Raw genomic sequence first — 19089 nt, forward strand, 5'->3', positions numbered from 1 at the left:
TGGGTCTTTCATAATCTTAGTCATGCTCACATTTTGTCATGCTGTTTTGACTGAAGGGGGGGCCCCTTTCAGGGTTTCTTGCATCAAAGGCCCTGAAGGTTCTAGTTACGCCTCTGGCAAGGCATCGATTGGACACTGTGTGAATTGGAAAAAGTTACCTGTCCTATTAGTGAATAGGGACAAGCTAGGTGATTAAATAAATGCACATTGGGGGAAAAAAAAAAAATCGATCAGCCATGACACTGCATACATATGTGAACCCATCATTACATAATAAGGCAAAAACAAACAATATTGCAACTATAACTACATTAATACCTAGTTGAAAAACCAAACATTTGAAATTTTACAATGCTTTTAAATCAGACGCCTTTGGACAGGCGAATCAATCAGGGTAGAGGGGTAGTATAAATTAATGTGCTGCCAGGCAACTAATGCCAAGAGCCTGAGGTCTGTGCATTGCCTGACGTGGCCACATTATTCAATAGTGGTGCCTGGATGGAGGAAAGACCAGCGTGAGACACAGGAGGGGAGGGACCCAAATGGGAGTAGTCACAAGTGATAGGCACAATCTGGTTGGGATCAATCTCCATCATATGCAGTGTGTGTCAGCACAGTGGGCCCCATCACCCTTGAGCCTCGTGTTCCTGGCACACATGCAGTATATGCCACTGGATACAAGTCATGTCCTCAAATATAGAATGACATCTGGAATAGTCCAGAATAAGTCCATTTATACCCAATGCTCAGTTTGGAAGGCCTAGGCAATAATTCAAAAATAAATAAATCAATCATAAAAAAGCAAATTTTTGAAGGAAAATAGTTATATGTTATATTTAACTTGGAGTCTGGAAAGCATTGCACCCGTGGTCATCAGATCGCAGGTGCCACCCATACAGGACTCCTGCAGACTTCTCAGTGTAACCGTCTGCTCATAACTTGTAAGGCCAGGCACATACTCACTGACAAGAATGAATGAACTACCTAGAGCGCTCAACAGCACCATAGTAGTTCATTGAAACTACAAGCCGACAGATCGACTTAGCTAGGCGGGCGGAACCCCATATGGCCATGACAGCGGCCTGGACAAAATGCCTGGCTGCTGTCACTTAATATGGGTGGAACATGTAACATGTTCCAAAAAGGTGAACTTATACTTTAAATGGTATCTATTAAGAATGAGTGAATCTGCCCAGGTTCACAAAACATCCTCAAAATTTAGAAAAGTCAAACTGTTCTCTGAACCTAATCGAAATCTAAGTGGCATGAATCTTGACGTGAGATTAATAAGCGAATTCAAGTGACTGCTCAGGTGACACTCAGGCTCAAAATGCGTTACAAAAAACAAAAACAAACCCCCACAGGAAAATTTTTTTTATATATATATATATATATATATATATATATATATATATATATATATATGCAACCGCAAAACACTCCTAGCTCGGCACCAAAATTTGGTCTATGAGCTTCTTTGGAAGGGAGGGAGGCCCATTCAAATGAATGGTGCAGCTCCAAAACGCGCTCAACTAAAGCAAAACACAGAAAAAGCTTAAAAAAAAAAAAAAAAAATATGCTACAACAGTGGTCACTGCGCTATGCTTAGGTATGAATGGAGCCTAAATGAGGACAGGAATTATAGGGAAATCTCTTCAATGAGGCCTCTGACAGCAATTAAAAACCTAATGAAGATTACACTCTATCCCAAACAATACAAAATGTTTTGGCTAGAGTTGTACCATTGTGTGTTAAAGGGGCAATTCATTCTATTACACCACAATTTTTGCATTGTGGATGCGTTTCTGCATGTGCATTTTTATGCGTTTTGAAGGAATTCGATGAATTTTACCATATTCCAGATGAGCGCCATACAGGAAATTGCAACATGTTCTAGTTTTGTTGACTGCATTGGAACGCACTGCCCTGGTGTGAACTTGATGCAGAATAAAAACTGCATATGGTGAGAGTCTTGAGTCTTTTAATCAGTTGACTTTTCATTATACCATTTTATATTTGTGATGTACGCTTATACTTGTGCTTTATGTAAATGATGGCTGGATTTAGTCCTTGCATTGCAAAATGTTCAGCATAGTCAAAAAATAAAGCCACCTGTTCAGTTTGATGGCCAAAGTTCTGTTGCCGTTAGACATCAATGATGGCCTAAGTGGGGATCTTTTACTCATTATCTGTAAGTGCAATTAATATAGATGGATGTCTGAGAAATATTTAATTGGTCAAAACAACTAATAATTTATTTGCCTAATAAACAGCTGCCACTTTGATTTATCCATTATAGATTACTTGGACTACCCTTGGCAATTAGAGGCATACACACAAGCCAGGTAGACACCCAGCTAATGGATTAAGTGGTAGGTGCCTTATTTAAAATGCTAATCACTTATGTTTGAAAAATTGTGGTACAAAGCACTAAATTACTCTCCCAGTTATTGATTAGTCTGTAGATCATTGTGGCAGGTTAACATTAGAGATACGGTAGAAGAGCTTGGTGCCATACAGGAATATCATAGATCCCTAGCATAGGGAATCCACTGAAGGTAAGCAGCTGTGAATGATTTTAGGGTTTCAGGAAAAACTTGATTGTACAGCAACATAGAATATGTTGGTAATAAAACTAGACGTATACGTAGTAGGTGTGTTCCCCTCTATTACCCTTTGTGGCCACACAAAGTTTGTCCACAAGTGAAAGATCACACACAGCCATCAAAATAAGTCAGAATTGATGATTATGATTTTTGTGCATCATCATCTTTCTGTAAGAAGTCATTTTTGGATATTGTAACCGATTGTTTTGACAAGATCTTAGACGTGCACCACCTATACACTCCTGAAGGGGTTGGCCGGAGATTTTAAATATAGATTTAAAACGAGCAAAAGTTTTTAATGGTTAACGTTTAAGCAGCATTCTGGCACAGTCCCTAATGTTTAACAATGCCTGTATAGGTACACCGTGCCTTGAAAATGTATTCATACCGACAAAATGCTCCGATCGGACATACTCCGATCATGTGTAGAGAATTCCGATTGGACAAAGTGCCACGCATGCTCAGATCAAATTCCTACACCAAACCTATTGGCTACTAGCCTGAACGTAGTCCCGTCGTAACGAAATAACGTAATCACGTCGGATTTTCCGACAACTTTGTCCGACCGTGTGTATGCAACAGTTTTGGAAAAAAATCCCCCGGATTTGGTTGTCGGAATCTCCGACCGTGTGTACAAGGGCTAACACATGAATATGCTTTGATCTCAACTATTCTATTGTAGCTCTGGCTGTACATTTAGGGTCGGTGTCGTGCTAATGAAAGGTGAACCTCCGCCCCAGTCTCAAGTCTTTTGCAGACTAACAAGTTTTCTTATAAAATTACCCTGCATTTGGCTCCATCCCTCTTCCCATCATCTCTGACCAGCTTCCCTGTCCCTGCTAAAGAAAAGCAATCCCACAATATGATGCTGCCACCACCATGTTTCACGGTGGGGATGGTGTGTTCAGGGCGATATACAGCGTTCGTTTTCCACCACACAGCGTTTTGCTTTTAGGCCTCATCTGACCAGAGCACCTTCTTCCACATGTTTGCTGTGTCCCCCACATGGCTTCTCGCAAACAGGACTTAAGGATTTCTTTCAACAATGACTTTCTTCCATAAACGTCAGATTTGTGGAGTACACGACTAATAGTTGTCCTGTGGATCTCTGTAGCTCCTCCAGAGTTACCATGGACCTCTTGGCTGCTTCTCTGATTAATGCTCTCCTTGTCTGGCCTGTCAGTTTAGGTGGACGGCCATGTCTTGGTAGGTTTGCAGTTGTGCCATACTTTTCCCGTTTTCGGATAATGGATTGAACTGTGATCCACGAGACGTTCAAAGCTTGGGATATTTTTTATTTTATTTTTTGATAACCTAACCCCGCTTTAAAAAGAGAAGCATGTTTCCCCCCCCCCAGAATCATACTTACCTAGGTAGATGCTGCCCCCGCTGCCTCTGCACTGAGAGCCGAGCGAGCATAGTCGGTTCTCTCAGCAGCTCTCCTCTCTGCTCCTCCTTGCTCACTGGAGCGCTGAGCTGTGGAGGGGTGAGGAGTGACCCTCTCAGGCTCTTATAAAATGTAAATATATATATATATATATATATATATATATATATATATATATATATATATATATATATATATTTTTTTTTTTCAGCCACTCAAAATAAAAAAAAAAATAAAAAAAATCCCCCTCACACACACCCCATGGGCAGAACGTCCTGGCGGGGGGTATTGTCCCCCATGTCAGAACACAACAGCGCAGCAGGGCGAGATCACTGTATTAAAGTAAGATGGTCAGCATAACGGCTGAGCCGTCAGTTTTTTTTTTTTTATCGTTCAGCCTGCTGGGTTGAACGGAAAAGCAAATAAAATAATTTAAATAACCAGTTACTAGTAGTGTATACTAGGCTTTAGAGTTTTTGATAGAAACAATTTTTTCCTCACCTAGTTTCTGGCAGGTTCTTAGTTTCTATGTACACTGGATGGTGCTTGCAGCAGACAGTGTACAGTCCTGGCTTAATTATTTTATCAAATCAAAAAGTCTTATCACTGTAGGAGTGCATTGTGTGAGGCACGTTATGAAAAGAGCCCACCCTCCTACAAAGCAGATTTTCCCACTTTAAAAATGCCCCCTCCATGAAAAAAACCGTCCACCGGGCCCCAGAACCTATAACAGTCAAGTGCGCATTTAACCATTTTTTTTTAATCGGTGTATGGCACAGCTAAAAAGGTTCCATAATGCATCATCCTCAGGGGCATTTGAATTAATGAACCCATAAGGGTTGCTTTAGTAATGGCAAACAGACTGTTCACTTTGTAAAGGGGAGTTGAGCTTTGCATGCAAGGGAATGTTTCCCCAGAGTTTAAAGCAGAACGTTGCCTAAAAAGTAGTGAAACAGTCCTTCAGACAGTAAGTGCCCCATCCATCACCAGAAGAAGGGCCTGCTTACCAGCTAGTGGTGACCTCCCATTATGGAAGGTCAAACACTCTTGTGGCTCAAAAACCCAGCCAAGCCCCTTTTTCCATCCAGGGGGGACTTTAAATCTGTCATAGGAGATCCCCAAAAAATAAAATCAAAACAACAACAATAACAATAATATTATACAAACTTGCCATAGCATACAGTCCTTTAAATATTTAATCATACAGAAAATGGGTGGGGTGACATGCTGATGTCATCATGTACACAGTTCCCGGAACGATGGGCTGCTACACAAAGCCGGATGGCTTGTACATTTTATGTGCGTTTGATAATCAATTCCTGTAAGTGTATTTTTTTTATTTTTTTTTTATTTTTTATTATATAACTATTTATTCCAAAGGATTTTATGCTATGGCAAGTTTTTATCTTACTTGGGGAATCGCCTATGACTTAAAGTGGCAGATTTATTTATCTTCGATTTAAAGTCCCCCTGGATGGAAAAAATGAGCTTGGCTGGGTTTTTGAGCCACAAGCACGTTTGACCTTCCGTAATAGCAGGTCACCACTAACTGGTAAGGTGGAGGTATTCACTCAGGATCACGCACTTCATCTGGTGATGGATGGTGCACTTACCGTCTGAAGGACTGTTTCACTACTTTGGCCTCTTATTTTTTTTTATTTACTTTTTCAAATGTAATATTAAAGAGGAAGTAAACCCTGATGGGTTTACTTCCTCTTTCATTCCTTGCAAAGGTAAAGCATAATGGACTACTATGCATCGCATAGTAGTCCATTATGTGTCACTTACCTGACACAGGAGCCAGAGAAGTCACCGCTGTCCCCTGTAGTCCAGAGCATCCATCTTCTCGGTGGTTCTCGCAGCTCCGCCGCGGTCATTCTGCGAAGCCACGATGCCGTCACTCCCACGCATGCGCACAGGAGCCGCCACGAGCGGCATATCGCCGTTGACGGGTGCCGCGCTCAGTGCGCTGCTGTCTACGGAGCATGCGCCGTAGACCGCGGTGCCTGTCTTTTGGCAAATATCTCCTAAACCGTGTAGGTTTAGGAGATATTTCTTGGACCTACAGGTAAGCCTTAATCTATGCTTACCTGTAGGTCAAAGTGTGTTGTAAGGGTTTACAACCACTTTAAGGGAGTTACTCAAAAATACTGCTTTTCTCATCACTTTTAATGTAAAAATTTCTACCAGGACCAATAAGGATGGCGAAACATCCCAGTGCAAACAGACAGCAATGAAAACCAGACGCAGGTTCTAACCCTTCTACATTACATCCAAAAACTAAAAAAAAAAAAAAAAAAAAAAAAAAAAAAGTTTAGTCTTTACATACATTTTAACCACAATTGTGACTACAAGGGCATAATGATCTCCTGCACCTGTATGTATGCAACATACAAAATTTAACCAGATGTGGACTGCCCCACATACATTTATTGTGGCAGGGTGGCTGCTGTGAGCAGAATCACATACAGTACATGATTCTGCTCACAAAGATACTTCTGTGTCTGGGGTGTGCACACACACCGCCAGTGGCCCGATCCTGCTGTAATTGGACATATTGGGAGCCAATCAGCGAGTCCAGTGGATACGGTGATAAGCGCCAGGCTGTGTTCCTGCACCCCCCCCCCAGTTAGCAAGCGCTCCCTAGGAACACATTTAACCCTTTGATCTCTTTTCCTGCCAGTGTCATTAGTACAGGGACAGTATATATTTTGCAGCACTGATCACCATCATTGTGACTGGTCCCCAAAAAGTGTCAGATTTGTCCACCGTAACATCGCAGTCCCGCTATAAGTCGCCGATTGCTGCCATTACTAGGAGGAATAAATAAAATAAAAGAAGGGTATATATCCCATGGTTTGTAGAAGCTATAAAACTTTTGGGCAAACTAATCAATATACGTGTATTGGGATTTATTTATTTTTTTTACCAAAATTATGTAGCAGAATACATATTGCCCTAAAATTAAGGAAGAAATTTGATTAACATTTTTTTTATTTGAGTTTTATAGCTGAAGTAAAAAATATTGTTAGTTCTTCAAAATTGACGATGTTTATAGCGGAAAAAAAAAATAAAAAAAATAAACAAACACCCCACACACACACACACTAAAATGTATTTGGGTACAGCATTGCAACCGCGCAATTGACATTTAAAATAATGAAATGCCGCATTGCAAAAAATAGACTGGTCATGAAAGGGGGGGGGGGGGGGGGGGGGGTGGTGAAGTGGTTAATATTATGATTTAGGGCAGGGGTCTCCACTACAGCCTTCCAGTTGTTCAGGAACAATTTCCATCATGTCGCTTTGCAATGCCTCATGGGATGTGTAGTTCCGCAACAGCTGGAGAGCCGAAGTTGGAAGATGCCTGGTGTTTTATTTTATTTTTTTGACATTTAGAGCTTTACTTTGGTGATATTCAATGGCCACTGGGGGTTAATTTTTGCTAGAAAAATTAAAGACTAAAAATATTGAAAAAAAAAAAATAAATAAAAGTTTTTCCTGGTAGAACATTTTGTAAATAAGTAATTTTTTCTCTTTTACTGATGAGGCTGCACTGATAATCAGTGCCCCAATTACCTGTACAGATCCCCCATGTGACCAAATGCTGATGATCAGCTCCCCTCACGCTCTCTCAGTGTAAGGAGAGGAAAGCTAATAACTGGCATTTTCTTGTTATACGTGTGATCAGTGTGATTGGACACAGCTGATCACATGGGTAAAGAGCCACGTCATTGGCTCTTTACCGAGATTGGGGATGCGCCATGTCCCGGGAACACAGCATGCCACAGATCACCACGCTGTGTGCCTGAGTGGGATGGCATCTTATGATGTTGTCCCAGAACAGTAGAGCCACCCGCAGCCGTCATTTCCTATACCTCGGGTGGGAGGTACTTAAACTATCCATGCCTGAAAACATTCTAGGCCTGTAAGAACTAAAATATAAATCTTTACACAGACAATTATACATAGGAGACTAAGATTTTCCTAAATGCTCACAATATCCTTACACTACTGTGATAATGACTTACTACCTCGATATGACATCACAGTCTGAGTGTCTGTTGTGCATACTACTCAACTAACCACATACTGTAGGTTTCCAAGTTATGCTGAAGCATTACCAACAATACAACTGATGTCTATCACTAGAATACCAAGATCATAGATTGCCAGCTCTCTTTAGCATTTACGTGTACTTTCAAAATTACAAACCATATGAAATCAAACGTAAAAAAAAAAAAAAAAAAAAAAAAAAAAAAGAGAGATGATCGAGAGATCAGCTTCGGGTGCCGACATCGCGGGCGGGTAAGTGTCATTATTTTAAAAGTCAGCAGCTGCAGTATTTGTTGGTTTCACTACACAGTTGCACCAGACTGTGTGCTCCAGTTTTAGTAGATCTCCCCCGATGTGTCTTTAAAAAACTGATACTTAAAGCGGAGCTCCACCCAAAAAAAATAAATAAATAATATGTTATTAAAAGCCAGCAGCTACAAATACTGCAGATGCTGACTTTTAATAAATGGACACTTATCTGTCGAGGGTGCCCGTGATGTCAGCAGCAGATGACAAGCAATCGCTTGTCTCTCTGCTGGCCCCGCCGCCATCCTCTGTCAGGGAATCGGGAAGTGAAGCGTTGCAGCTTCACTGCCTGGTTCCACTGTGAATGCGCGAGTCTCGCTGTGCGTCTTTACTGGTGCCCGTTGTGTTCTGTCAACTGTGTGTTTCCCAGAACACAAGGGGGCCCCCCCCCCCCCCCCCATCTGCGGCTATCTATGCCCGGAAGTGGGTGCAGATACCTGGATTATACAGGCATTGAGGGGGGAGGAATCCGATGAGCAGAACTTCCACTTTAGGGTGTAGCTCCGCTTTAAGTCTTTTTTTTTTTTTTTTTTTTTATAATAACCTGTTATACTTCCAATGTAGTTGGTTTTGCACAGAGCAGCCCAGACCCTCCTCTTCTCAGGTCGTCTTCGGTACTCTTGGCTCCTCCCTCCGGTTGAGTGCCTCCACATCAAGCAGCTTGCTATGGGGGCACCCAAGCCGATCTGCAGCTCCCTGTGTCCAGACATGGAGCCCTGGTTCGTCCCTGCCCCTTCTCTCTGATTGGCTAAACTGACTGATGAGCACCAGACGGCTGAGGCACTCATGTACATCACTGGATAGAGATGGGGCTCAGGTAAGTATTGGGGGGGGCTGATGCACACGGAAAAAAAAAACAAACACACACACACACACACTTCTGCCTTTAGAATCACTTTAAAAATTCCAGAAAATATTGGCAGGCATTGGAATACTAGATTTCAGATCTGCCGCCAAGGATTGTGGGAACTTTTTCCATTACCTTCTCAGTTAAAAAGGTTTATATCTACATTAGATCAGGAAGCTGCATAGATATAAAAAGCAAACATTTTTAAACACCCTCGCCTATATACAGTAAAACCTTGGATTGCGAGCATAATTTGTTCCAGAAACATGCTTATAAATCTAAAAGCACTTATATATTAAAGTGAATTTCCCCGTAAGAAATAATGGAAACTCAAAAAATTTGTTCCACAACCATTTATTCCTAAACCCTTCAGTCTATAATCCATATAAAAAGATTAAAACAATGTGATATATGTTGTGTAACCATAAAAATGTCCATACACAAATTGAAGCCTCCACAAGGGAATTAGAAGCAAAATCCAGCAGGAGCTCCAGAGTATAAGAGAGGCGCCTCTAAGTGTAGCAATATGGTTACATTTAATGAAGGTACTACACTTAGCAACTCACATGGTTGATGTTTAAAAAAAAAAAAAAAAAAAAAAAAAAAAAAAAAGAAGAAGGAGGTACATCTAAATATGCAAGCATCTGGGGTAAAACTGTCCAAATAGACCTCCGCACAGCCGTCTCACCGCTGTCAGTCTAAAATCATGGCCGGGAAGACTACCCTGCAGTAGAGTGATCTGAAAGCAAGGCTTGAAGCGCAGCATGGTAGGGATGATGTAGATGACGGTGCGGAGGATGGTCTATGTGAACAGCTTTACACCAGATGCCTGCATACTTAGATGTGCCTCTTTTAATCAACCATGTGAGTTACTAAATGTTTTACCTTCATTAAATGTAACCATATTGCTACACTTAGAGGCGCCCCTCTTCTCTGTTATACTCAGCTGTGACATGACGCTACTTGTATATCAAGTCAAAATTTATTTAAAAAAAAAAAAAAAAAAAAAAAAAAAAATTTAGCTGGTCTTGCATAATGCTCTCAAACCAAGTTACTTTCAATCCAAGGTTGTACTGTACAACAAAATGGTTTTTAGTATCATAAAAATTTATAAGAGTCAGTAAACAGGCAATGAAAATTGTAGTGCCCCTTTACATTGAGCGCCCTGTTATGCTGGTAGTCAGTATAGTGGCCGCTGCCAAGACTTGCCATAAACCAGTGGACCTTTGTTGGAAAATTCCATTTTAAGAATGTTAGTTCAATTTTTAATTAGGGTCAAATCAACATTTGTTTTAGTGTACAGTAAATCCAAAGCAGCAGGAGGGAAACTAAATTTCTAATAGCGAATGTAGTTCATTCAGGAAAGTCAATTCATTCCAAAATCAAAATGCTGAAAGCAAACAAAAATTTAGAAGTACTTTCAAACATTCCTTGAGTCATCAAATGTACTGAGAATTTTTTATACAAATTTTCGTACTATTGTTGAGCCTTCATTCGCAAATCTACTAGTGCATAGCCAGCTTAAGGCACATCAGTACCAGAGCTTTGCAGGCGCCATCAGGTAGGAAATCGATTGATCACCGATCAAAGAATACCTAGCAATTCTGGAGAAACGGCAGGGTAAGTTGCATCAAAGTGAACAGCCTGCTTTCATTTACAATATTGGTTTAAAGAGTTTTACTAAACCACAAGAGTAAAATCAGTCTGTATAGGCAATAAAGCATGCTAGTTATACTCACTGTAAAGGGTTAATCCTCTGCATTGTCTAAAAAGGTTGCTTGATCCTGCCTTCTCTGATCCTCCCCTTCTTCCACTGTCCCCAAACCATCTACTAATAGAACAGAAACTTGGGGGCACTCTGCACATGCTCAGTTTGGTGTGTATTGCTAGAGTTTTTTTTCTTGGCTTGGCAGGGTGCATGTGATCAGCACTGTCTATGCAGCCTCATAGGACAGTCAGGAGAATGAAGACTCCTACAAGCTTTAACCAATGCTCAGGCCATCTTTATTGTCGATTGGACCCTGGTCAAAAAAAATTCTTGCCCCCCCCCCAATGGAATTTTGCTCTCCACCTGCTCTGAGACATACAATAAATATCAGCTAGACTTAAAATCAGTTTACTGTATCAGATCAGGTAGTGATTGCGATTGGCTGCCAGAGGTTAGAGCATATCATTACTGCCTAGTGACTGGTTGCTAGAGGTTACAGCACACATTACGGCTCACTGATTAGTTGTTAGAGGTTACACGACATCTCTTCACTGCAGAGAGGCAGGATGTACATGTGAATGCTGCCAGCCTCATCCATTTACATATGAATGATCCCGTTATTTACATGTAAACACAGGGTCTGCATGTGAGCCATCTGTACACAACAATAGGGCAGATCTGGGCAGCATTAGTAGCAGCACTTCACACTGAGATATCAGGACACAGCACAGGACTAAAACTTCAAGGGAATTTAAACTGGGATATTTGGCAAATATGAAGCAGCTGCTTTGGGCCCCACAACAATGTCAGGGCCCAGGGCAGCTGCCCTTTTGCCCTTCCTTAAAAATGGCCCTGTATATACTGCTGATGAGAAACGGTATTTAGCAGATTATATTTACTAAAATAATTTCATTTCCATGTTCTGTGTACGGTGGGCGACCAGATATAGTGAACGCAGGTTCCTGGGTGTAGTAACACTTACAATTCAACAGCATACACCATTGTGTCTGCCTACGTTTGTTCTAATTTTTCTTGATATGCAAGGATGTTCATATTCCAATTATAAAAGAACAGTCAACAATGGTGCATCGATATGGTCAAGGAATATTTTTTATATTTAGGCCTCATACACACTGAACTCTTATGAATGGCTTTTCTCCTGGCAGGAGAAAGACACGCCCCTAAAGCCAAATGCAATTAGGAGCATCAAACGCTTGGGTGTTCATACATTTCATTGGCCAGAATATGAATTTATTCTGACTATTGAAATTAATAAATGCTCAAGGGTTAAATGCCTAGCGTTGATGCGCACTTAGACGCATTTAACCTACATTCTTGCCTCTAAACGCCTATATGTGCATGGACACCTAAGCTAACATGGAGGAGAGTTTAACAGCAGGAAAAAAAATAAAAATAAAAAATAAACCCTCAAAACACCTGTAAATCGAGCATTTGAGCTGCAGTGTACATGAGACCTAATAAATAATTTCTACATTGGCCCAGTTGCTCTAAGTTGGGGAGATTGCAAAACTGTCTCTCTCCTTGCAGGTTTACTGAATACACATAATGTTTAACCCCTTTAATGACCTGGCCATTTTTTGGGAATGCGACACTGCGTTACTTTAACTGACAATTACGCAGGCATGAAACGCTGTACCCAAATAAAATTGACGTTTGTTTTTTTTTTTTTACCCACTTTTGGTGGTATTTGATCACCTCTGGTTATTTTTTTTTTATTTATTTTTTTCTCTATAAAAAAATAAAAGTGAGTGAATAATATATCTATCTCTCTCTCTAACACATATACACACACACACACACACACACACACACACCATCCCACTGGGTGTATACTGATTGGTTTGGGCAAAATTATGGTGTCTGCAAACTACGGGATAGGTTTATGGACTTTAATTTATTTTATTGTTGTTACTAGTAATGGCAGCGATCAGTGATTTTTAGTGGGACTGAGACATTGCGGCAAACAAATCTGACTCCAAGTGACACTTTTTGCACTGATCACTGTAAGAATGACACTGGCAGGGAAGGGGTTAACTACAGGGGTGATTAAAGGGCTATGCGTGCGTGTGTGTTCCCCATTCTCCCCTGTCAGAAAGGGGATCCGCCTCGTTTACATAGGCAGATCCCCGTTTTGTCTCTCTGAAGTGATCGCCAATGGCTGGCCGGACACATGCATCAGCTCCTCCTCCATGCAGTGGGTGCACCAACAGGTACAGGCAACAGTTTATTGCATGAAACAGGTACGTTGTTTTGCCCAATAGAGCTGCCCTGCCGCAGTATGTGCGGTACTTAAGTGGTTAAAACATAAGTGTATATATTTTTTTGTAGCTGTACTATATAATAATGATATTCATATGAGAGTCAAACCAACCATTCAACCCCATTATACTAAACACTATATTGTTACAAAAAAAAAAAAAAATTAGATCTGTGGGTAGATATGTTATATTGTAAATCAATAAGGTTGTTGATCTGAGTCATTAAGGCCCCTTTCACACTTGTGCGACTTGTCCTGCGACTTGGAACTGCAAAGTCGCATGACAATTCGTACCCCACATATCTGTGCGACTTAAAGTTGCAGCGGCTTTGAGGTTACTTGAGGTCCATAGACCTCAAGCTTACACAGGCGTTGCTTCAAATCGCGCTGCAAAAATCGCACTACTTCCAGATCGTACAAGTGTAAAAGGGGCCTAACCCATAGTTATTGTATCTACATTACTACTATATAAAAAGAAAGGAAAAAAAAAAAAAAAAAAAAAAGTTATAGAACTCAAAGAAGGGAGGCAGAGCTACTGATGTAACTAAAAGAAAATGGTTTTAAATCCAAGGCTTAGTTATTCAACAAATACAATCTTCCCCAAGCCAAATATGTGAACATCAAAGTACCTGCCTTCTAACATACCAACACCCCAATTAAATCTGACTATAGTCTAAAAACTACCAGGAGTCACAAACGACTTTGTGAGGCTCTACTGAAGTCCAAGTTCACTTATCTTATATATGAGATGCTATATTTGTTAGGAGCTGACAGCTACTTTACATACCTGGTGGTGCAATGGGCAGTAAATCTGGTTCTGCAAAGCAAGGCTGGCTATCTACCATAAGAGCAATTAGCATGGAGCCCTGCCATGTGTCTTCTATGCACCTGCAAGAGCTGGCCATCTGTTAAGTCCACTTAAAAACCTTTGTATGGGTGTTAGACAAAATCGGTCATTAATTTGTTATTTAAAATATTTTTCCAGAGATAGAGATATATATATATATATATATATATATATATATATATATATATATATATATATATATATATATATATATATATATATATATATATATAGCAAAACTTACAAGACCCATGAAATTGTATCTAGGAAGTAATGGAATTCCGCAAGGATCCCATGCCAAGTTAATTCTACTGAATTAGCAATGGCCGAAGTAAGTAGTGAAAGTTCAACATCTGATTGTAATCATATTAAGGAAAACTGAACATGAATCAAGACAAATTTAGAGATGCACTAATAGAATTCTTGGCCTTATGACCCAAATTATCATTAGAGACCTTGGAAGTCGTTGCCTAGGTTGAGATATTATAAATGTTAGTACCAAGCAACCCTCAACTCTCTCTCCCGTCTTTTCTTCCTCTCTTTCACCCCCCCCCCCCCCCCCCCTCTTCTCATACCCAAATTTTGGAACTTTTTAATTCTTCCATCAATTACATTTTTTTTTATGACAAATTTTATTTTCAAATTGATCCCAATTAAGATCTTCTTTTAAGATGCCCCAATGATGTTGTAAATTATTGTTTTGTGCCAGCTTGTGTTTAGCGTTTTGGTAGCTTTTAGAAACATTTAGGAGCGTTATAGTAGCATTTTCACAGTGCAAATAAAAAAACAAAAAATAAAGTTGTTTTAGTAGAATTTAGAAACGTTCAGCATTATTTTTTTCTGCCAGAAAAGGAACTATTTTTTATTTCTGCTCCTAAACGCTGAATCTTTAAAAACACGTTGATCAAATAGTGTTTTACCCTAGGTGTTGATGCACACTATTAGCTTCTAGGACCCCACACTAGTGTGCACATAGCCTCATTGTAGCAAAAAATAAATAAAAATAATTATTTAAAAAAAGACAGCAACACATGGTAAATCTAACAGATAGCACAATCAACCTGTAGCAACAGCTATGTAGTGCACAGGGCTATCAGACTGGATATACATAGCTTGGATTATTTTGGTTGAGTCTCCTACTACATAGATTATGTTCACTGGGGATTGCACAGTCAGATTGTAACATGTGAGGTCAGCTTTACTTTACCTTATGAAATGATTCAAATATAATTCAATGAAGCAGATACTGGAAGAAAAGAAGATAAAACACAAAATTAATTCACTTACTGGATTTGTAAAATAAAAAGGATGTGGATATTATTTATTTTAGTCAAATGCTTTGTTAGTTGGGGGGGTGTTATACTTTTGTGGTTATAGAAATAGTGTATGACCCCATTAGCACACCCAGCTGAGTAGTGTGTAATCTGTAGAACACAAATCTAAATGTGTTACCAACCACTTAGGTTTTTTTACTTACATTTTGTGAATACATTTTTTATTTTTTATTTTTTTGATTTGTCACCAATCAAAAAAAATAACAAATTTTAATGGCCACTATGGGCAACAGCTGCAATTTTGCTCTCATTTCTTTTTTCCTCTCTTAAAATAGAGTCACATCATCTACATTGGCAATGTCAATCTGTACTGTGACCCCCCCCTCCCATTTCAGATTTACCAAAACTATATAGTTATGAGGTCAAACCTTAAGAGTTTCAATTCTTTTGATGCAATCAGGCAGGCCCTTGCACTACATGGTTTTGATAAATATAAAAGGAAATCAGACAACAAAAGTTGTATAGTGTGTATGGGGTCTTAAGCATGCGCCCCCATTCTTAACTTTTAAATTCCACACCAAATTCATTTGCGAGGCCTGAAAACCACAGAGGTCTAAAAACTGCACGGAATTGGAGTAGATCACTATGCATCCAAGGGGAAAAAAAATAGTCATCATTTGTCGCAAAGAAGTAGGTTAAGTAGTAGTAGAAAACCCATTTAAGCATTTTCATTTTTAAAAATTATTTTACCCTACGCGAAAATGCATGCTTACACCACAGTACATACCTTCACAGTCCAATCTGAAAACCGCCCATAAAAAAGGTTTATCCAGAAGATGTTTGAGAGGTCAGCAGGATGGTCCTTTCTAGACAGTCACATTATCGGGGACCTGAACATTGGTGAAACTATCACTGGTGTGAAAGTCCATCTGTGATCAGATCTGAGGTCCACCTAGTAAATTGAACTTGACAGCTGGAAGATGTCCAAGAAACGTAAAACATAAAGACAGGATTTCTTGATCTCAACAACTCCCTGATCTCCTTTTTCAAGTTAAGAGAATAGCTATTTACTTAGGTCCATCTTCCTTAGAGACATTGACAGCCAAGCGTAATCTAGCCTTAACAACAAGCAGCCTTAGGCCATCCACTGATTAGCAGTGATGAAGGGAGCTTGTGCTATCAGTGTTGTCCACTTGACACCTCCACAAAGCAGCAGCATCTGGTGTCTTCTGCATGGAGCTCCTGCAATGTCTTCAGACCCAGACTGCTCCTCTCACACACCTAAAGTTTTTCCTGTCTGCACCTCTGCCTTATTTCTCAGCCAGCTCCTCCTCTGATAACTTTAACCCTTTGAAGCGGAGGAAACAGCCCAGCTGGCATGGCTTCACCCTGTGAAGTTACTTGTTAAAAGGAGGGGTGTGTCAGCCGGCAGACAGCTCAAGCACACAAGAAAGGAAGAGGGATTTGTGGGATTACCTGGGAGATGTACATTAGTGGAGGAAGTCACAAGCGCCTGACAGTCTGCAGGATGTAGACCTCAGGAAGGAATAAAGACTTCTATCAAACACAATACCACATATATAATACAGGTTCTTTTAATAACCTGAAATATACCTGATCAAGTCAGGCTACTGCAATCCACAACACAGCTGAGTCCTGTCCGTCATACTTTTTTATTGTCGCTTAGCCTAGGTTCACACTTGTGCGTGCACATTTGCACAAGCACATCATGGGTGCAGCAGACCATTCATTTGAATTAGCTGTTGTACCCACAAGAAATGTAAAGAAAGAAGCCCCTGAACTTTTTTTTAAATGTGCCATACAGAACTGCGTAGGGCAGCCCATTCAAATGAATAGGCTGCACTATGTGTGTCGCATGAAAACGCACACAAAAAGTACACAAAACTTCAGTTCCTGCTACACCAAGTATGAATGAAACTGGCTGCATTCACATTTGTGCATCCTGGGAAAGCGTGCAGAAAGAAATTGTTAATGGCAATCTAAACATGGCCAGGTGCTATCATGGCTGACCTGTCTTTACAGAGATACATGGGCTATCACTGCCGACCTGTCTTTAGAGAAATGCATGGGCTATCATGTCTGACCTGTCTTTATTGAAATGCATGGGCTATCATGTCTGACCTGTCTTTAGAGAAATACATGGGCTATCATGTCTGACCTGTCTTTAGAGAAATACATGGGCTATCATGTCTGACCTGTCTTTAGAGAAATGCATGGGCTATAATCACTGACCTGTCTTTAGAGCAATACATGGTCTATCATGGCCGACCTGTCTTTAGAGAAATGCACGGGCTATCATCGCTGACCTGTCTTTAGAGCAATACATGGTCTATCATGGCCGACCTGTCTTTAGAGAAATGCAAGGGCTATCATCGCTGACCTGTCTTTAAAGCAATACATTGTCTATCATGGCCGACCTGTCTTTAGAGAAATGCATGGGCTATGATGACTGACCTGTATTTAGAAAAATACAAGGGCTATGATGGCATGGGCTATCATAGTTGACTGGTAAGGATGAGCTCCGGCGTGTTCACACACTCCATGTGCAGAGCCAGCCAAGAAGTCATCACGGCACTGCGCTAATCACAGGCAGTGAGACATTTCCCGATGTGTGGCTGCAGAGATCAGGAAATGTCTCACTGCCTGTGATTAGCACAGTGCCGTGCCAACTTCCTGGCGGGCTCTACACGTGGAGTGTGCGAACACGACCAAGCTCATCCCTACTGACCGGTCTTTAGAGAAATGCATGGTCTATCATTGCTGATCCGTCTTTAGAGAGATACATGGGCTATCATGGCTGACCTGTCTTTAGAGAAATACTGGGCTATGATGGCTGACCTTTCTTTAGGGCAATACATGGGCTATCATGGCTGACCTGTCTTTAGAGCAATACATGGGCTATCATGGCTGACCTGTCTTTAGAGCAATACATGGGCTATCATGGCTGACCTGTCTTTAGAGAAATACATGGGCTATCATGGCTGACCTGTCTTTAGAGAAATACATGGGCTATGTGTTGTCAGAGTATTGAAAACATTTGCTGGAAGCTTCTTGTTTGCAGAGAATGCTTTACTTTCATGGAGAATGGCAGAACATATGTTACAGCATGTCTTTATCATGGAACAGGAACAAGGAGCATACAAGTACATAGTGAGGAAAGCAAACACTTCCTCTCATTACATTACCATAGAATACAAACCATAACACTGCAGTGCCACCTACTGGATAAATAGATATAATGCATACAGTATTGTCTATTTATTAGCAACCATGCTGTTGTTCTTTCCAACACTATCGTGGATCACCTGTCTTTAGAGAAATACATGGGCTATCATGGCTGACCTGTCTTTAGAGAAATACATGGGCTCTCGTGGCCGACCTGTCTTTAGAGAAATACATGGGCTCTCGGTGGCTGACCTGTCTTTAGAGAAATACATGGGTTATCATGGCTGACCTGTCTTTAGAGAAATACATGGGCTATCATGGTTGACCTGTCTTTAGAGAAATACATGGGCTATCATGGCTGACCTGTCTTTAGAGAAATATATGGGCTATCATGGCTGAACTCTCCATCAAAAAATACTATTTGCCTGATAGTGGTGCTTTTGATGTGGCATCCATACTTTGAGTCAGTAACAAAGAAGAATGAACATGGAGAATTCTGAGTTTACTCTAGCTTCCATTTGACACATGCTTATTATGGATTGGCATATGATTTTAATCACAGTGCCACCACACATTTTGCATATTAAAAGCACT

General features: G+C 40.5%; 1 protein-coding gene across 1 annotated transcript in view; it reads right to left on the minus strand.

Annotated features, from left to right (window-relative positions):
* Positions 1-16601, minus strand: part of SP6 (Sp6 transcription factor) — a 29348-nt gene extending 12747 nt beyond the window's left edge. Inside the window, exons 1-2 of the mRNA XM_077459734.1 lie at positions 16097-16601; positions 15243-15281 (exon numbers count right to left, since the gene is read on the minus strand). The gene's annotated coding sequence lies outside the window, so the exon portion shown is untranslated. The remainder of the gene's footprint in view (positions 1-15242; positions 15282-16096) is intronic.
* Positions 16602-19089: the final 2488 nt, after the last annotated feature.

The sequence above is a fragment of the Lithobates pipiens genome, unplaced genomic scaffold, assembly GCF_037356315.1.
Source record: "Lithobates pipiens isolate NorthernLeopardFrog02 unplaced genomic scaffold, aLitPip1_a1.2 Scaffold_28, whole genome shotgun sequence".
Classification (NCBI taxonomy): domain Eukaryota; kingdom Metazoa; phylum Chordata; class Amphibia; order Anura; family Ranidae; genus Lithobates; species Lithobates pipiens.